General features: G+C 55.4%; 1 non-coding gene across 1 annotated transcript; it reads left to right on the forward strand.

Annotated features, from left to right (window-relative positions):
* Nucleotides 1–3,861: 3,861 nt before the first annotated feature.
* Nucleotides 3,862–3,933, forward strand: TRNAE-UUC (transfer RNA glutamic acid (anticodon UUC)). The gene has a single exon. It is a non-coding gene; the product is annotated as a tRNA-Glu (tRNA).
* Nucleotides 3,934–7,281: the final 3,348 nt, after the last annotated feature.

Consider the following 7,281-nt stretch of genomic DNA (forward strand, 5'->3'; position numbering starts at 1 on the left):
GCAGGGCTGGGCCTTGTGAGCAGAAGCCTCAAGGAGACAAACCTCGGCTCTGTAGGAGAAGGAAGCCCCTTGCTATTTTGAGCCTTGGGCTGCCTTGATAGGTAATGAGCCCCCCATCACTGGAGGTATGTAAGCAGAGGCTGCACGGGCATTCAACAGAGATGCTAGCATGGAATAGATGGATGGAACTAGATGAGTTTGAAGGTCTTGCCCTACATGAGATGGCATGACACTAGGGAAGCTCTTGGTTAAAGCTTAACCAAGGTTTTTGATCCATGGGAATCCTCCTGAATGTGACACCTCTCCTCCTCTCACTGTTAGAAGATACCTGGGGAAGAGGGCTCCCTCCATACCCCTTGTCTGTCTCGGGAGGGCTTCCTGGAAGAGGAGTTAATCCAGCTGCAGGGTCTGGGGGAGAAGGTGTGAGTTTATGTGGGGTAGCAGCGCCTGGCAGAGAAGTAAGAACAAGCTGGAGAGAGGGGCCAAGTGGACAGTGGGGGCGGGATGGGCACATCCCTAGCTGGCAAGGGCCTGGGCTCTGGATTGGAAGCCCAGGTTCTGTGACTTCCTGGCTGTGTGACATACTTAGGTGACACACTTCCTCTGGACCTCAGGTTTCCCACCTATATAATGGGGATGATATAGACACCAACTTCACAGGATTAACTGACATTTTGCAATGTGCCTGGTGCATAGACAGTATCGATAATGATGAGGATGATGAAAATGTATAAACAGATGGAATTAACCAGTATTCAGACTTCAGCTCATTACAAAGAACTTGTCCAAGAAGCAGAAGCATCTCTGCCTGGAGCAGGCTGCTGCCTGGGGTGATGAGCCCCCCGTCCCGGGAAGTATTCAAACCCTGCACTTGATGCCTGTGCAGGGAGGGGAGGCCTCCCAGGTGTGTGAGGATGGCCAGCAGGGGTCAGCAGCACAGCAGGAGTAAGGGAGGTCACCACTAACGTCTCCACTAGCTGTGGGGACAGCAGTGATACCCGAGTCAGGCGGCCTTGCTTCTGGCCCAGGCTGAGGCTTGTCCGGCAGGTCAGGCCAGGGTCCTGACACCCAGTGGTCTGGGCAGGGGTGATGGGAAAAGGAGGGCTCTAAGGTTTCCCATAAGGAGCCCTGTGGCTGAACACACAGTGGACCTTAGGGGGCTCTGGGCAGACTGGGGAGACCAGAACAGTGATGCTGGCACCCCAGGAGACGAAGCTCTGGGTACAGCCACCAGAAGGGTCACTCGGGTAGCTGACCCGGCCATCTGTTCTGATCTCCACAGTGGGGGCTGCCAGGATCCATCATGCCCGCCCCCAGCGTCGAGCCCTCCCTCAGCTCCCCTGGGGGCCTCCCGGGGCCAGGAGAATGAGGATGAGGAGACCGAGGATGAGGAGACCAGGTCCAGGGAGGAGCAGGGACTCAGCCACGTACCCAAAGATGGCACGTCTCCCTTCCTGACCTCCAGCCCGCGATTGGGCGGCTCTGAGAGTGGGCAGGGAGGGGGAACCCAAAACATCCCCTGCAGCCCGCTCTGGTGCACAGAGCCCCCGGGTGGGCTGTTGGGGGCTGAGGGTGTGTGAGGGATTCATTCCTTCACTGGCTCCGCTGAGGCCTCCCCCTTAGAGAAGGCAGCTGCCGCCCCAGACTGAGGTAAGGGAGCCAGGCCCAGGTGTCACAGCTGTCAACCAGACTCAGAGGTGGCTGCGGTGCCCTCTGCCCAGCCCCCGCCCCTCGGGAGGGCGTGCAGGTCACTCTTGGCCCCCAGAGCGCCCCTCACCTCCCTCTGGGGAGGGTGTACCAGGGCAGAGCAGGAGGGAAAGGGGCGGGCTGAAGGTGGAGCAGAGGATCAGAGAGCAGACCCTCCCTGGCTGGGGGCCCATTTGGAGCCAGAGGAAGCTAATGACCCCCACTCCAGGGAATGCTCTGGTAACTCGTGGGGAGAATGACCTGTCCAGCAGCATCCAAGAGGGAGCCTGGGGCTTCAGGGTGGCTCCAGGGACACAGGGAAGCTTCCCTGGCAAAACCAAACCAAAGCCAAGACAAATAAAACCTCTCCTAAGAGGAAAAGGCCTAAAATTCCACCATTAAAAATTCATTCCTTTAGCTTAACACTGTGTCCTTTTTAAAAATGCAAACCCATCAGAGCCTCACCTAAGAGTATGTTTGTCAAAGGAAAGAAGAGAGAGAACGCATAGCATCCTGGAGAAGAAAAAACGTGAGGAGGCCAAGGGAGAGAGCAGGGGAGTGGGTTTCTCAGGATTTACTTCCCTGCCTACACAGCATTGGTCGAGGGCCAGCTCTAAAGACACCTGCAGGGGAGGGAAGCTAAGCCTCCCAGTGCTGCTCCTGGGTTCAGGGAGTGAGAACAGACAGAACAGACTCGCAGCCCTCCAACCAGACACCATTCACATGTGCGCACGTCCGCACATCCGTGGGCTCTTGTGCACACCTGTGCGTGCATGAGAAACGACATGTGCGGACATGCTCCCACCCCCAGCTCTCACCCTCCAGCTCCTGTGCGTGACATGGAATACAGAACAGAGAAGACTCTGGGCCCAGATGACCCTCCAGGGAAGGCAAGGATGGAATGGTCTCTACCGTCCCCTCCCAACACCTCTCCAGGGTAGCTGCCCTGAGCTGCATCCCACAGGAGTTGCTTTCTGATTTAGGGTCACTGGTTGCAGCCAGTGAATATTTTTGGAGCGTATGCAGGAAGTTGCTGAAGGCCCTTGTGACATCTGAGAGGCGGAGAGATTAACCCATTAGCTAGGATTAGCTTCTCACGTTGACATCAGCCTGGGGCCTCACGTGTCCTTGCCCTCTGCATCCACAGCCCCTCCCAGCTGCCCGGATCCACCTGCAGGCCTCAGCTGAGCAAGGGGGTCCACCTTGGTGCATTAGGTCGTTATGCCGGGGGGCCCCTTCCTTTCCTTTCCTTTTCTTTTTTTTTTTATTGTGGCAAAACACCCTCCCCTCTTTTTTAAGTAAGTTTAACTTTTATCAAAGTAACACATGGACATAATTGTAAAAATCAAATAGTATTTCATGGCTGATGAAGAAAGCTACCCCTGCCCCGCCCCCAGGCCTACTTTCACCTTTGTTGGCCATTTTCTTCTGCTTCTGTCTCATTTCTACACAATATGCAGATACTACAAATTTGTGATTTTTCTTTTTTATTTATTTATTTATTTAATTTTTGGCTGCGCTGGGTCCTCGTTGCTGCACGCGGGCTTTGTCTGGTTGCGGTGAGCGGGGGCTACTCTTCATTGTGGTGTGCGGGCTTCTCATTGCGGTGGCTTCTCTTGTTGTGGAGCACGGGCTCTAGGCACACAGGCTTCAGTATTTGTGACACACAGGCTCAGTAGTTGTGGCTCACAGGCTCTAGAGCGCAGGCTCATTAGTTGTGGCACACGGGCTTAGTTGCTCCGCGGCATGTGGGAATCTTCCCAGACCAGGGCTCGAACCCGTGTACCCTGCATTGGCAGGCGGATTCTTAACCACTGCACCACCAGGGAAGTCCCTCTATTGATTTCTTATTGTAGATTAGAATTTTACTTCCCATTAAGATTTAACTAATCTATTGCCATTTCCCCTCCCCCTCCTGCCTCATACTTCTATTACCATTTTTATTAAATCAGCATCTCCTGTTTACATTCCTGTCACAACATGTAAATATGATTGAATCTGAGTCCTATAGTGCCTCAGGATTACATTTTCTCTCCTAGGAAACTTTTTGTTTCCTAAAGTTAATAAGTTGCCTTTTGAGGCTTTTTGTTTGTTTGCTCCTTGAGATTTCTGTGTAACTGTCATCAATCTATGCCAGACTCTCTGACCAGACTTTAAACCTCCTCTCAGGGGAATTCCCTGATGGTCCAGTGGTTAGGACTCTGCACTTTCACTGCCGGGGCCTGGGTTCAATTCCTGGTCAGGGAAGTAAGATCCTGAAAGCCATGCAGCACAGAAAAAAACAAAACAAACAAACAAAAGAAACATCTCCTCTCAAGGTGGTCACCTTCCTTTGGTAATCTGACCTGCAAGGCTCTCCAGGCCTGCAGAACCTTGAGGTCCTGGGCCTCCCCTCCACCACCTTCCAACATTAGATTCCCTGCTTGCCAGGTGCTGGGTTGCTCTCTTTCTTGGTTTCTTTCCTCATTTTGGTGGAGGTCATCTTTTAAGAGCTTTCTGACTCAGGCTGCTTGGGAATTAGATTTTTTGACCCCTTTGTGGCAGACTGCTGGCAACCACCAAGATCTGCTTTCCCTCCTTCCACGTGCTAGAGGGGCTACCTGGCTGGGCTGTGTTTCTTGCCTTCCTTCACAGTTGAGTGGCATGGAACAAGAGCTTGTCACTGGAATGCATGTGAAAATGATGATTGCTTCTTCTGGATTTGGCTTTGAGTCATTGGGCCTCCTTGTATTCCCTCTCCCTTGTTCTGTCTGTGGGAGCCTTGACCCTGCAGGCAAGGCCTGGTCCAGACCCCGGATCTAGAAGTAGGACATCGCCAGCCCCTGGAGCCCAGCTGGGGAGGGGATGTGGTCTTGCCACTCCTCAGCTTTCAGCCCATCCTCCTGCATCAGGTGTATAAGCTGCCTCGTTTCAGAGGCCCCCCACCCTGTTCCTTGTTGAATCCCTTGACTGCGGGCCTTCCCCAAAGTGGAGAAAGCTGGACATTAGTTGGTTACCACTCGTTTGTCTCTTTCCATCTCCCAAAACTGATTCTCTCCCCTACAGCCCTCTCCTGGTTCATCCTCTCTGTCCTTGTGGCTCCCTCTTTTGACTCCTTTGCTATCACTTAGTAGGAATTGTGGACGTAGTGTTCACTCCACCATGTGGACCAACTGCAAGGGCATCTTTGATTCGTTTTTGTAAACCCCCTGAGACCCAGCACAATGCCTGGTATGTAGCAGGTGCCACCTGGATAAACGAATGAATGAAAGGCAAAGAGACACGACCCTCTACTCTCAAAAACCTCACAGCCCCATGGGGTGGAGGATGCAGGTTGGAGTGAGGGGAAAGCAGATAGACAAATCCCTGCACCAGAACTCAGAATGGGACGGATTCTGCAGGCAGCCATGCAGCCAACAAGCTATGGGAATTCGGCTGCCACGTCGAGCACGCCACCTGCACCAGCAGGGAGGACGGAGAAGGCATGAGAGGAGGGTGGACGGGGTGGCCGGTCAAGGCTATCTGGGCAGCCAAGCTCCAGGCACAGGCAGGGCGGCGGGGAGATCCAGTGCAAGGCGGACAATCGGCCCTGCCCCACTGCTCGGCCCTGCCGCAGCCTAGGCGGAGGCGTGAGGACGGCTGTGCCCCAAGAAGGCCGGGTGCACAGAGAGGATGGGGATGCCCTCCACGTGAGACATGAGGGCCAGTGCCAGCGTGGGAGTGGAGGGGAATGGAGGGGAAGACTGGGGCCAGAAGCAGGTAGGGTCGTCAGATAAAACGCAGGAAGCCCAGGGACCCGCCTGGTCTAGCCCAGCCCCCAGCCCTGCTCTGGCCCCCCAGTCAGCTGGGCTGCCCTTCGTGGCATCGCCCAGGGGCCACTGTGGCTGCCCTGCTGCCACCGCCACTGGGGAAGGTGAACTGGCTTCTCACGTTTCAGGCCTAATTTTCTCTGCTTCCTCAGAAGGGCTGGAAAGGACACCAGAGGAACAAAGCCCAGAGGGCCAGAGCTTTGGGGATGAGCTGGCCCAGGCCTACAAGGGCCTCCTCCTGCCTCAGAACCTGGGGTCCAGTCTTCCGCCCTCGTCTTGCCCAGAGGGGCAGGCAGGGGGTGGCTAGCCAGGCTGAAATAGGGCAAGAGGTGAGGGAGAGAAACTTACGGGGCCCTGTGGGATCCTCGTGGCCAGGCCCCTGCTACATCTCACCTGATCACTGCTGTAGCCCCCCATCGGGCCCCCCAGAATCTCAGAGCTTCTCAATCCAGGGCCAGGAGTCAGGAGCCAGAGCTTCAGTTTCCTTACCTGTGCAATTTGGGCATAACAATAGCACTTCCCTCGTAGGGTGATGGGAGGATTAACCGGAGTTGATAAAAATTAGTGGTTTGAACAGTGCCTGGCACTTAGCAAGGGCCTTACACGTGTCTGCTGACATTGCTGTGAAAATATCATGATTTGAACCCCTGTTCTTGCCACCAGGCCCCAGGCATTCAACCTGCCCTCCTGGGTCCTCCCAGGCCCCTCATTGTCTGTAGCAGCCTCCAGGGCCTTCCCGGGGCAGAGAAGCGGGCCTAGGGAGCGGCTGCCCAAAGAACAAACTCCCTGACCACCAGCCTCCCTGGGCCCTGCTGGCATGGGGTCGGCTTCCCAGGGACAGATGGGGGCAGGCCAAGGATGGATGGCTGCTCCAGCCCCGCTTGCCCAGCTCAGCAGAAACCAGGGCCAGCGGCAATGGGCTGGCGGCCCCCAGCTGCAACCAACTTCATTTTCTGCCACAATTAAATGATCGCCCACGTTTGCTCATGCTCACTTATTCAATTACCTTTGCGGCCCTGAAGGACTCGCGGAGAAACAGCCATAAATAATGTGTGTCAGTCGCCCCCCGGCTGTCACCCCTGCCCATCACTCTTACAGGCCCAGCCTGGCCCTTCCTGCAAGCCCCGCACCATCGCCCTGTGCATCCCATTTCTCCAAGTAAATCCTCCCCAACTCCCACCACCCACATCTGCAAGTCAATCCCTGGCTTGAGAGCGGGTGGATCTGGGCCCCCACCTGGCTCTACCCACCCAGCTGCGGGTCCCCAGGAGGCCAACCCCTCGGCGGGCCTCTGGCTCCTTATCTGAGAAATGACAGAAGTTCGTGTGAGCTATGAAGGGTTGCCCTTGCCAGGAACTATGGTCCTGGCTTCACAGTCAAAATGCAACACCCCTCAAAGTGGGGAGAGACGAAGGGTCCTCTCTTCACTGCCCCCACTCCCACTCCAGCCACTCTGAAGGCTTCTGGGAACGCCACGCTCTTCTAGGCCTCCGAGCCTCCGTGGACGCTCTTCCCCTTGTTTCCTTCATTCACTTCTCTGCCTCGGGACTCCTATGCACCCTTCAAGGTCCAGCTTGGATGCCTTGAAGTGCACCCCACCATGGCAAGACGACTAATCTCCCCCTCCTTACACTCCCACAGCACCTCATATGTGCCTCTGTGGTACCCAGGGGTCCTGCATTGGGGGGACAGCCTAAGATTCAACTATTCTGGGCCACTGTCCCCATATAACCATGTCAGGGCATGAGTCTGAATTCAGGGTTGGAAAGTGTGACCACTGTGGTTCCCCTCCCCAACTGAGGCCCAG

This window comes from Balaenoptera ricei, chromosome 11 (genome assembly GCF_028023285.1).
Source record: "Balaenoptera ricei isolate mBalRic1 chromosome 11, mBalRic1.hap2, whole genome shotgun sequence".
Classification (NCBI taxonomy): Eukaryota; Metazoa; Chordata; class Mammalia; order Artiodactyla; family Balaenopteridae; genus Balaenoptera; species Balaenoptera ricei.